Here is a 13,632-nt window from a genome sequence, read left to right on the forward strand (position 1 = left end):
CTGAACACGATTCACAGCCAGTTACTGATGGACAGGGACATACAAATGCCCGGACCCTTGCCTCAAGGTGCAGTAGTATGTGCACGTGGCTCTGTGCCATTCCCACTTCAGAGTGCCCTGTGGGATCAGGCTTTGGCTGAAGCCATATCTTCGGTTAGCTTTCTCCTTCGCTCTCTCCTGCTTCCCACACGTCCCCAGAGGTTTCTCCAGAGAGCGTCCCCAATAAATCTAACTCAAACTCTGTTTCTAGAACACCTGACCTAAACTTCTGAGTCTTTTCTGGTTATTAGTTTTCTTTAATGGAGTTTGTTATTTGCTAAACCACAGTGGGGGTAGGATAGGGAGTCAGCAGGGCAATCTGCAACTTTAGTTATTCTAAATACCCTCCTAGTAAGTTCCTTTACAATGTGGCTCACCGAGATCCCTTTCAGTGACATCCTCTGCTTTGGCTGCCATCTCATTTTCTGAGATGAGCTGAGTTGTGCCCCTACACTTCTCAAATTCATATGCTGAAGCCCTAACTTACTCTGATAGGACTGTATTTGGAGATAGTGCCTATATAGAGGAAATTAAAAGTAAATAGGTCATAGGGGAGGGGCCCTTATATGATAGAAATAGTATCCTTAAAAAAAGGTGCAATGGCACACACCTGTAATCCCAGCAACTCGGGAGCCTGAGGCAGGAGGATTGTGAGTTCAGAGCCAACTTCAGCAACTAAGCGAGATTCTGTCTCAAAATAAAACATAAAAAGGCTCAGTGGTTAAGTACCCCTAGGATCAATCACTGGTACAAAAAAAAAAAGAAAGAGGAAGAGACAATGAAGAACAGTTCACTTTGTTGCTGCACACACCTGAGAAAGAGGTCATGTGAGCACACAGTGAGATGGTGGCCACCTACAAGGCAGGAAGGGAGGTCAGAAATTGACCATGCTAGCACCCTGACCTCAGACTTCCAGACTCCAGAACTGTGTTCCCATCAGCATTTGTTGTTTAAGTCACCAGTGCATGGTACTTGGTAATGGCAGCCCAAGCTGTGCTCTACTTCCAGCAATCTCTTTACTGTGTCTTGCCTGGATTCTTCTTTGTCTCCATCTTCCCTCCCATTCTGTGTTATTAATGTGGGCCTCCACAGGGACATTCTCCATCCTCTTGAAGCCACCTGTAGCCCTCTTCAATCTAATCAAGGGATTGCTGGGTAAGCCTTTAATAACTGTGACATGTTCAGTTAAGTCTCCAGCTCTGGAAGCGCATATGTCAGTTCTTAATTCCTCCACTAAAATCTTGATTTCATAGTACTTAACAACTACAGGCATGTGTCTTAGTTGAAAGGGGATCCCTTTATTGCACTATCTTTAACCAGAAATATACATTCTATATTTATATATGACTAATATCTCATAAAGTATGAGATACTTTCTAACATATAGATACATAGTAGTTTCTAGTTTTCTTTTTTGCAGGGATACCAGGGATTAAACTCAGGGGTACTTGACCACTGAGCCACATCTCTAGCCCTATTTTTTTTGTATTTTATTTAGAGACAGGGTCTCAATGAGTTGCTTAGCATCTCGCTTTTTGCTGAGGCTGGATTTGAACTGGTGATCCTCATGAACTGCTGGGATTATAGGTGTGTGCAAATATATTCGACTTAGTTTTCCTTTTTTTATATATATTTTTAGTTGTCAATGGACCTTTATTTTATTTGCTTATATGTGATGCTGAGAATCGAACTCAGTGCCTCACACATGCTAGACAAGTGCTCTACCACTGAGCCACAACCCCAGCCCTTGACTTAGTTTTCTTATCTGATAAACAGGACTGCTATAAATTTTTGTCCATTCATTTCCTGTCTGATTATTTCATTAGAATGTATTTTTAGAAGTGGAATATATATATTCCACTTATATATATTCCATATATATGTATGTGTGTTTGTGTGTGTGTGTATATCTATATCTATATATATATATGTGTGTGTGTGTATGTATTTTGATGCATTTTGGAAGGCTTGCTATCAGGGTCAAGTTACCAAGGAACATCACCTGGAGGGAGAAGCCCATGAAAGGTGTCTCCCAGAGAGGGGAATTCATGAGATAGGACCTGTGTTTTAGTCAGCTTTTGAATCACTGTGACCAAAATACCTGACGAGAACAACTTAGAGAAGACAAAGTTCTCTTGGGGCTCACCTTAAGTTTCAGAAGTCTCAGTCCATAGACAGCTGACTCCATTGCTCTGGGCCTGAGGTGAGGCAGCCATTGTAGTCGAAGGGCCAGTGGAGGAAAGCTACTCAGCTCAGGGTGGGGTCAGGAAAAAGAGGCCACAGAAAAGATGTCCTTTTCCAGAGCACACTTACAGTGACCCACCTCCACCTGCCTACAGTTACTTCCAAGTCAGTCCACGCAAATGAGAACACACTGATTAGGTTACAGCTCTCACAACCAAATCATTTTGCCTCTGAATATTAATGTGTTAACAGGAGCTTTGAGGGGGAGACCTCATATCCAAACTATTACACTCTACCTCTGGCACTCAAACGCTCACAAAACTTAACAGTTCAGCATTGTCCGTAAGTCCAAGTCTAAGACAAACTCTAGGCTGTTTATCCCTTTAAAGATAAAAAGCAAGTTACATATATCCAATATAAAATGGCACAGGGCAAACACTCCCATTCCAAAAGGGAGAAGGGAGCACAGAAAGAAGGGATGGGCCAAAGCACGACCTAAACCCAGCCAAGCAAACAGGTCTGGTAACTCCGCATACAGCATCTAGGACACTTGGCTGTAAGATATTATTTCCAAAGGGCTTGAGCAGCTCTGCCTCTTTGGCCTTGCTGGTCTCAATGCAACTGCCCCTATTTTAGCCTGGCTCTCTCTGCAGTCAGCAGTTCTTCTCAGCAAACAGTCTGTGTGACTGGCATCTTCTTTCCAGTTTCAGCTTCACCTTCGCAGCTTCAGTCATCACCTTCTCAGGGACAGCCCACAAAGTATATGACCCTGCTATACTTTGCCTGGCCTCCCAGGCCTTCCTTTGAAATCTCAGTGGAAGCCTCTACCACCCCCTAACCCAAACATCCTGCATTCCTCCAGAACCAGCATCCGCACATCGCATGGATGAGAATAAGATCTGCTGCCATCTGGCGCAATACTTGGGCCCTAGAGAATCACGGTGGCAGTGACCTTTGAGTGCCTGCAGGGCTTAGCATGGTGAAACAACTTCCTAGGCCCCCCAGTGTGAGCAGGATGCCCCATAATCTCTTTTCAAAGGAATTTTCTTTTATATCCCCCCTCCCCCAGCCTGCAGTGAGTGTGGTCTTGCAGGTTTGTGAGATACCCTCAAGGCATCTTTCCTATTGTTTCTGTGCAAAGTACTGTTTCTTTGGGGGCTATCATTTCTTCAACAAGCACAGCTTCCATGACCCCAGTTTTATGTGCACTTTTTTGGCCAAACTGCAAGTTTTAAAAATTCTATAGCTCTCTTTTCTGTTACCAATTCTAATTTCAACCTGGCTCAAAGCTGCCAGCAACATCTATGCCACTGAATGAATGCTATGCTGCCTTGAAAGTTTCTCTGCCAGATTCATATAGTCCATCATTTTAAAATTCAGCCTCACACAAAGTCTCAGGATATGGGAAAAATGTAGACTTTTTTTTTTTTTTTTTGCCAGCATATAACACAAATGGCCTCTAGTCCAATTTGCAATAGAGTCCTCAATTCCCTCTGAAACATCATGGACACAGTTCACATTCCTATCCTCATTCTGGTCTTCTGAGCTCCCACCAGAGTTGCCCATTAAGCTCTGCTTACACATTTTAAAGCTTTTCTGGGTTTCATTTCCAAACTTTTCTAAATTCCTCCTGCAGATCATTTCCAAAGATTAACCACATGGTCAGGTTAGTCATAGGAATGACCCTACTCCTGGTACCAATTTCTGTTTTAGTGAGCTTTTATATCACTGTGACCAAAATACCTGACAAGAACAACTAAGAGGAAGGAAAGTTTATTTGGGGCTCATGATTTTGGAGGTCTCAGTCCACAGTCGGCTGACTCTCCTGCTCTGAGCCCAAAGTAAGGAAACATATCATGAGGAAAGGGCCCAGTGAAGGAAAGCACCCCAGCCCTGCAAAGTCAGGCAGCAGAAAGAGGGAAGGAAGGAGGGAGGATGGGACCTCAGGGAAAATGCACCCTTTCAGGGCACATGCTCAGTGATCCACTTCCCCCAACTGTACCACACATACCTACAGTAACAACATAGTCAATCCACGTAAACTAGAATGGACTGATTAAGTTACAGTTTTCACAATCAAATCTTCTTTTTATTGCTAAATATTTGTGTATTAACAAAAGGCTTTGGGGCATTCCTCAAATTCAAACCAGAACAACTCACAACTGCATTGCTTGTGCGTGCGTGTGTGTGTTATTGTGGATTGAACCTAGGGTCTTGTACATGTTGCTGCTTTTTTAAAAGTCTGCATAAGCCCAGCGTGGTGGCATACATGTGTAATTCCAATGGCTCAGGAGGCTGAGGCAGGAGGATCCAGAGTTCAAAGCCAGCCTCAGCAAAAGCGAGGCACTCAGCAACTCAGTGAGACCCTGTCTCTAAATAAAATACAAAATAGGGCTGGGGATGTGGCTCAGAGGTCAAGTGCCCCTGAGTTTAGTCCCTGGTACCCCCACAAAAAAAGTCTATATAAAGAGGCAAAAGCCATAGTGCTTTTCATTCTATAATATTTCTTTGCCTTGATTGGGTTCATGACTAAAAGGGCATTAGAGTTTTACTTTTCTATCCATCCCTTTAAGTAAATATTTAACTTTATGCAAGGCATTGTGACAGGCACTGGCCCAAAGTAAGTGATCTGAAAATGTACATATTGTTAGCATTATATTAAAAACCTCCTCAAAGGTTTCACAGAATAAAGAGATACAGACATACAAATCAATGAACAGAATTCATTCATTCAGTCAACAAATATTTACTAAAAAATCTGTGTACCAGACACTACTCTAAGTCTTAAGGATAGCAAAACAAACAAAACTCCCTGCCCTGTTGTGCTTACATTCTAAGCTCTCAAGAGAGACAACAAACAAGATTTCTGTGAGTGATAAACAAGACAGTGATAAGCAGGCTGTGGGTATGGGAGCCTAGGGCAATTCAACCAGTTAAATCCCCTATCCAAGATGCTCACATTGGAAAGAGGCCACACACTGCTTTGCTCTTTCTTCTTCTTTCACAGAAGAATGATATCTTGAGATATCATTAAGGGAGGAAAATTTAGTTGAATTGTAATAATACTTAGAAGAGAGAAATACAGAACACAGGTTAGCTATCTCAGATCCCTAATCCAAGAAAAGGAGAAAATAAAACAGAAGAAAGATTGAATGTGTTTCTGTTGCAGGGATGTGCTGTGGTGTGGTGAGGGGACCAGGGTAGGGAGGTCAGGGAAGACCTTACAAGAGATTTTGGGTAAAAATCTGAAGTAAATGAGGAAGCTCACTGTGCAGACACCTGAGCAAAGAACACACCAGGCAGTGGGAACAGTAAGCACAAAGGTCTAAACTGCATAGTATGCATAGCACAAGGGCAGGCAGGAGTCCACAGGCAGACAAGAGTCCACGCACAGGTGAACAGGTGAGATGGGGAAAGAGGATGCACAATGGAGGACAAATGAAACTTTAAAGAGACACTGGGGTTCAGCAGTGGAAAACAAACCAAAGCAAAAAGTGCCCCTGAGTTCAATCCCTGGTACCCCCACAAAAATGTCTATATAAAGAGGCAATAGACATAGTGATTTTTCATTCTATAATATTTCTGTGTCCTTAAATCTATTGTCTGAAACTTGGAATGGTTTTATAAGGAGAATGTAGGTTTTTTTTTTTTTTTTTTTTTGGGGTGGGAATGTAAATGGTATAACTGCTATGGAAATAAGGATGGAGGTTCACCAGAAAATTAAATTATGACCTAATAGTCTCACTGCTGCTACATATGCAAACAATGTAAAGTCGGGGAGTAGAGGAATTCTCGCTCATGTATGTTGTAGCATCATTTACAATTGCAAGATAAGGAAACAACATAAATGTCCAGATGGATGAATGAGTTTTAAAAACATGGCATATACATAACATTGGAATCTTATTCAACTTCAGATAGAAGGAAGTTCTGCCATATACAACATCATAAATGGACATTATGCTAAGTGGAATCAGTCTCTCAGAGAAGATTAAAGACTTCAGTATATTTCATATATTGAGGATATGAAACAGTCAATTCATAGAAACAAAATAAGAGTATTTCCTAGAGATTGGAAAAAGGCAGAAATGAAAGTTCCTGTTCAATGGGTATAATGGTTCAATTATACTAGATGAATAAATTCTGGAGATCTGTTGTATAACACTGTGCCTATAGTTAACAATAAAGTAGTATGCATGTTTAAAAAAAATCTCTTATTTATTTACTTTCTTTTTTGATATTGGTTTGATTGAACCCAGGTATGCTTTGCCACTGAGCTACATTCCCAGCTCTTTTTAGTTCTTATTTTGAGACAGGGTCTCTCTAAGTTGCTTAGAGCTTCGTTAAGTTGCTGAGACTGGCTTTAAACTTGGGATCTTTCTGCTTCAGCCTCCTGAGTCTCTGGATTACAGGTGTGAGCCACCACACCTCCCGAGAAAACAAGGTCCAGGAAAATTAAGGTTATAGCATGCTGTTTTCCTACCAATATAAAGTGGAATTACAAGTACTATACAACATAGATCACTTGTTCTCTGAATCCATAGAAGATAGAGAAAAATGCTTTAAAGAGAATGTACAAGGCCTGGGCCAAAGAGATCTATCAGATAACCCCTGGAGATCCCTTCCAGCAATCTATAGGTCTCAACACAGTGCTTCTCACACAAAGAATTATTGACATTTCAGTTTAGGAACTTGGCAAAAAGAAAATCCTCAGCATTTCATATTATTGAATGTGAACACAATTGTTCTAAGTTACATTCTCAAAAACCTTAATGGCTCGGGGGTGGCGGGGGTGGGGGGTGGGCTGGGGTTGTGGCTCAGTGGTAGAGCGCTTGCCTTGCCCATGTGAGGTCCTGGGTTCGATTCTTAGCACCACATAAAAATAAATAAGGTATTGTACCACTAAAAAAAAAAAAAAAAACCTTAATGGCCCTAGTGTTATAGGAAAACTCTCAAAAGCACAATATTCAGATTTTAGTCAGATTCTCTGTTTTAGTCACACTTTTCTATTTGTTATTCTTCAAATGTGCTTTATGAATTAGTACTCACCTTCACATCTTTGATTACACAAGGCCACTCCTGAGATGCCTTTCCTGCTCTCCTCCACTTATCTAAAACCTTCTTTTCCAAGAGTAAATCCTTATAAAAACTTCTGGCAAACAATTTACCAGAAAGTCCCAGGAATTTAAAAACTGTTCCTGGGTGGGGGATGTGGCTAGGTGGTACAATACTTTCTTAGCATGCAAGAGACTGCGGGTTTGATTCCCCAGCATCTCAAAAACAAACAAACAAAAAAACTTTGTTCCTAACTTTGATGATAACTCCCTTCTGAGAATCTCATCCAAGAAAGTCAGCACAGGGGCTGTGGTTGTAGCTTAGTGGTTGAGTGCTTACCTAGCACATGTGAGGTGCTGGGTTGGCTCCTCAGCACCACAAAAATAAATAAATAAATAAAATGAAGGTATTGTGTCCATCTACAACTAAAAATAAATAAGTTTACAACTGTTTAAGAAACAAAGCCAGCACAAGGATGTGCTCTGTGGTATTATTTTTATTTTTCTATTTTGAAGAATTGTAAGCATACATAAAAATAGAAAGATTAGTATAATGAACCTCATAAAACCATCACACAGAATCAATAATTTATTGCTACATTTGCCTCAACTAAAAACTCCAAAAAACTTTACTAAAAAATCTCTCCTTGGGGCTGGAGTTGTGGCTCAGCGGTAGAGCGCTCGCCTAGCACAGGTGAGGCCTTGGGTTCAATCAGCCCCACATAAATAAATAAATAAAGGTATTGTGTCCAACTACAACTGAAAAATAAATATTTAAAAAAATCTCTCCTTGGGCTGGGGATGTGGCTCAAGCAGTAGCGCGCTCGCCTGGCATGCGTGCGGCCCGGGTTGGATCCTCAGCACCACATACAAACAAAGATGTTGTGTCCGCCGAAAACTAGAAAATAAATATTAAAAAATTAAAAAAAAAAAATCTCTCCTTAAGTATATCAAATGCCAGATATGCCATTTCATCCTATATAGTTCCATGTGTACCTCTGAAAAAACATGGGCATTGTCTTATATAAGCTTACAACCAGTATCACATCTAGGAAAATGAAAGTACACCCAGTCAACAAGCAAATTTCCCTAACTGCTTTTCAGTACTGGGGATCAAACCCAGGGCTACACAAGCATTCAACTACTGAGCTCAATTATCCTTAAAATGTCTTTTCTCAATTGGTTTGTTCAAATCATCATTCAAAAGATCCACGTATGGGGTCGGGGTTGTGGCTCAGTGGTAGAGCGCTCACCTGATATGTGTGAGGCACTGGGTTTGATCCTCAAAACCACATAAAAATAAATAGATAAAATAAAGGTATTGTGTCCATCTATAACTAAAAAAAAGAAAAAAAAAAAAAAAGAAAAGACCCATGTCTAGCATGTGGTTATAGGGAGCTCTTAGGTCTTAGGAAGCCAGAGTGGAGCCCCTTCCTCAATGAACATTTTTCATGCCAGCAACTTGTTGGAAGAAACCAGATGGATTGTCCTATAGGATAAGCTACAGTCTAGATTAGCTTGTATATCATAGGATAAGCTGGGTTACACTGTGGGACCCAGAAACTCCAGCATCTCATTGGCTTAAAACAATGAAACTATTTCTCACTCCTATATATCCATCTTAGATTGAGGGGGAGTTCTGCTACCATTTAATCATCAATCTCACACCCAGAACCAGACTAATGAAGTAATTACAGTGCAAAACATTGCTGGTTATCTTAGTAGCAGAAGAAAAGAGCTCTAAAGAGTCTCTTTTAGGCAATTAAATGCTCAGACTGGTAGTCAATTATTCTTTATCTCATTGGCCAGAACTGATCATAAAAAGAAATCCAGGAAGTATATCTTACCATGTGCATGGAAATTACAGATGTGAACATTTCAGTGAGCTGCACTAACATCTACTAGTCTATTTGCTCCCTTGTGGTGTCATTTTCCTTGATTTGACAAGAGAACATCGTAGGTTGGTCTGTGTGCTTCACACAGCATCACAGCAGAAGACATGCAGTGTTGAAACAGATTGCAGCAGTAACAGGCCCTTTCTCCACAGCCCCTCCTTGAATTCATGCCCTTGGGTAGATCTCTCACTTTGACACTGGCTTTGATCATGTGACATGATTTGGAAATCAGAACAAGAGTGAATCCGATGCAGTCAGAGATTCAAAAAGTATGTGTACTGCCAAGCATAGTGGTGCATGCTTGGAGGTTGAGGCAGGAGGATCCTGAGTTCAAAGCCAGCCTCAGCAAAAAGCAAGGTGCTAAGCAACTCAGTGAGACCCTGTCTCTAAATAAAACACAAAATAGGGCTGGGGATATGGCTCAGTGATCAAGTGCCCCTGAGTTCAATCCCCGGTACCAAAAAAAAGTATGTGTACCTTGGGACCTTCCCCTCTTGCTACTTCTTAGAATACTGAGACATCATCTGAAGAGACCTGGGCTAGATTACTGGAAGGTGAGAAACTACTCAGAGCAAGAAATGAACAGTTACAGATAAGTCCACCTAGACCAACCATCCTGCATTATCTAGACTTCCTGACCACACAGATCAGTCAAGCAGCACAAACAAGAAAATCTGCCAGTAGATCCACAGAACTGTGAGCAAATGAAATTGTTCCTTTTAAGTCAAAAAATTTGAGGGTGGTTGATAACAGAACACAAGCTAACTAATATACTAGTTAATCCATTTTAGTAGATCAGTAGATCCAACCTGATCCCTGCATTGTAAAGTTCCCCATAAACTTTTCAAATAAGGTTTCATCTACTGATTATTACTGCCTATATCAACAATTAATGGCACCCAAGTTAATGATTTTCTAATTCTATTATACCATCCACACTAATTAGCAGGATTTTTTCTGCAAATAACTTTCTCTTATCTACTAGTGATAATTAATAACCCTTAAATAGTTTGTACAAGATAAATTCCTAATTCTTTCTTTTGAATTTTAAGTTTCAAAGGAAAAATTTGTGCCCTAGTTACTTCTCATGGAGCTCAATGAGGGTTTAGTTTTGTTCATTTATTTATTTTTTTGTTCTCATATCAATATGAATCGATTTTTAAAAAATATTAGATATGGTTTCAATAAACTGCAGATGCTTTTTTTTTTCTATCCAAACCACTCCAGTTTTGGCTCACATGTTGGCTTCTGTATCTTTTTTTCTTTTTATTTTTTTTGGGGGAGGCAGTATTGGGAATAGAACCCAGGGACATTCTACCAATGAGCTACATCCCTCTTGTTTAGTTTTTGAGATAAGGTCTCAAAATAAAGTTGCAAAGGCTGGCCTTGAACTTGTAATCCGCCTGTTTTGGCCTTCTAAGTAACTGAGATTACAGGCATGCACTACCGTGTCCACTTGGTTCCTGTAGCCTTTTGACATGATCCATTAGTTGTTACTTTAAGGCATAATGAAATTTCCCAAGCTCATTTTGTGTATTTCTCCACAAGCTAGCCATTCCTCCAAAGAGCCTTGGATCTAATTAATGGGAAAGGTATTTTGAGATCACAATCTGGGTAGTTGGTGTGATCAATGCTATTTGAATGCCATTGCCTCTAGACAATAACAGACTTTAGTAGACAGACTTAAGAAATATGTATTCCTAGCAGGGCACAGTGGTGCACTCCTATAATCCCAACTACTTAAGAGGCTAAGACGAGAGGATTCCAAGTGCAAGGCCAGCCTGGGAAATGTAGCAAGATCCTGTCTGAAAATTAAATCTTTAATAAGGGCTGGGGATGTATCTTTGTGGTAGAGTGCTTGACTGGCATATGTGAGGCCCTGGGTTCAATCCCTAGTACCTCCCCCTCCCCCCCCCCCACACACACAAAGGAAGGAATAAAAGAAATATGTATTCTTGGGTTGGGGATGTGGCTTAAGCTGTCGCGCGCTTGCCTGGCATGCGTGCGGCCCGGGTTCGATCCTCAGCAACACATACAAAGATGTTGTGTCCACCGAAAACTAAAAAATAAATAAATAAATATTAAAATTCTCTCTCTCTCTCTCTTTAAAAAAAAAAGAAATATGTATTCTTTAAAAAAGGTGGGGGGAGTTTATGCTGCTACTTCAATTAAAATTAAACCATAGAGGAATTTACTCAATTTATTTGATTTTATACCTGTATTTCTTTATCTAAAAAATATAATATTGATTCTTAACCACATTAATATAATAACTAATTTGCACTATCCTATAACTTACAGAATATTAAAACAGTTTCAAAGTATAATATTACTACCAATAATGAAATGAAATCTAAGATCTTTTTGTAGTTCTATTTGTTTTTATCAAAAAATGCCTGAAAGGGCAGCAGAATAGAATTGACAATATGATTGATGTATGTACATTCCATGTATGTACTATATGTCAAAATTCATTCTGTTGTCATGTATGACTAAAAATAAAGAAAGAAAGAAAGAATTAAAAAAAAAAAAAATGCCTGAAAGGACTGGGGTTGTAGCTCAGGCCTGCCTTGCACATGTGAGGTACTACGTTTCATTCTCAGCACCACAAAAAAATAAAAAATAAAATATTGTGTCCATCTACAACTAAAATTAAAAATAAAAAATTAATGCCCGTAGTCTCAGCTTTTAGGAATATCACCTGATCCAGCCTGGATGCGTATATATAGAAAGAATTTTAAGGCTTTGGCTCTTGGAAGCCAGCAAATCCAAAATCTGCAGGGGAGACTTACCATCTGGAGACCCAGGGAAGAACCAATGCTGCATGCAGTTCAATTCTGAAGTTCAATTCTTCATATCTGGAAGAATTCCTTCTTGGCCAAGGGAAGTCAGTTTTTATTCTGTTAAGGCTTTTAAATGATTTGACAAGGCTGCCACATTATGGAGAAAAGTGACCTGCTTTATTCAAAGTCCACCAATTTAAATGTTTATCTTATATAAAAAACACCTTCACAGCAACGTCCAGAATAATGTTGGACAAATATCTGGTCAACATAGCCCAACCAAATTGATCAGTAAAATTAAGCATTACAAATGCACTGCTTTGTGAGTTGAACTGTGTCCCCCCAAAACATATTTGAAGTTTTAATACCTGGAACCTGTGAACATGATCTTACTTGAAAATGAGGTCACTATAGATGTAGACAATAAAGCTGAGGTCATACTGGGGTATGGTGAGCCCTTAATATGACTCAATATGACTGGTGTGGTGATAAGACAAGACACATGGAAAAGTCATCCAGAGGAAAAAACATGTGAAGATACACAGAATGCCATGTGACACTGAAGGTAAAGACTGGCACTATGGTGCCATATGCCAAGGGTTGCCGGCAACACCAGAGACTAAGAAAAGTCATGGAACAGAGCCTCCCTTATAACACCTAGTAGCAACTAACCCTGTCAACACCTTGATTTTGGACTTCTAGACTTCAGAATTATGAGAAAATAAGTTTCTTTGGTTTAAAATTTAAAATCACCAAGTTTGTGGTACTTTGTTATAGTAGCACTAAAAAACTAATGCAGACTACACAGACAAAATACTATCACTTAAAATAATCATCTTTTCCAGTATGTTTATTTTACCAACTTGTAATAAAGTTAGGTTCATGAATTCCTGTTTGCTTTTATTTTGAAACTGCTTTTTAATTTAATTTTTGGCTATATAAGTTATTTATGTTTCAAGTCAAAACTATTGATATATCCATGGGGCTGGGGGTGTAACCCAGTGATAGAGCTTTTGCCTGCCATGCATGAGGCCCTGGGTTTGATCCCCAGCAACACACACACACACACACACACACACACACATACACAAAGATATACTCAGAGAAGTCTTTTACCAGTGTGTCCTACTTTCTTCTTGTTTCCTCAAAATATCAAAAAATATAAAATAATGTGAATAATCGGGAAATATGGTTATGCTTCCTAACTCTTCTATAAGGTTTTCAAATCAGAACAAAATTTCAAAAACTGAAAATCAAAATTACAACTCATTTTACAGGGCCTAGTTCAGGTCCCATGGCCTCAATCAAACTTTCCCATAAATACTTTTTTTTCTTTAAACTCTTACATTGTTTACTATCTATATTGCTCAGCTCTTTGCATCAATCAATAAATTAAAAAATTAATGCATTGAGATCTGATAGGTATTATATTAGATGCTGTGGGGACATACTGTATTATCAGTTAAATTTTCATGTATAGTCATTTCCTTGATTAAGCTATATATTGAAACCAAGGCTTCCTCATATCCTCCATGGTGGTCAGCACTGCTGATTAACGAAACCAGAATGTTTTTGCCCAAAATATTGAAAAAATATAAAAACTTAAGCAGACTGATACACATCTTTTAATAAAGACTACTAATGACAATTTCATGTTTAAATAAATACACTGTTAAA

This window comes from Marmota monax, unplaced genomic scaffold (assembly GCF_021218885.2).
Source record: "Marmota monax isolate L192 unplaced genomic scaffold, Marmota_monax_Labrador192_F-V1.1 WCK01_AAM20220418_F8-fsc00023, whole genome shotgun sequence".
NCBI classification, from domain to species: Eukaryota; Metazoa; Chordata; class Mammalia; order Rodentia; family Sciuridae; genus Marmota; species Marmota monax.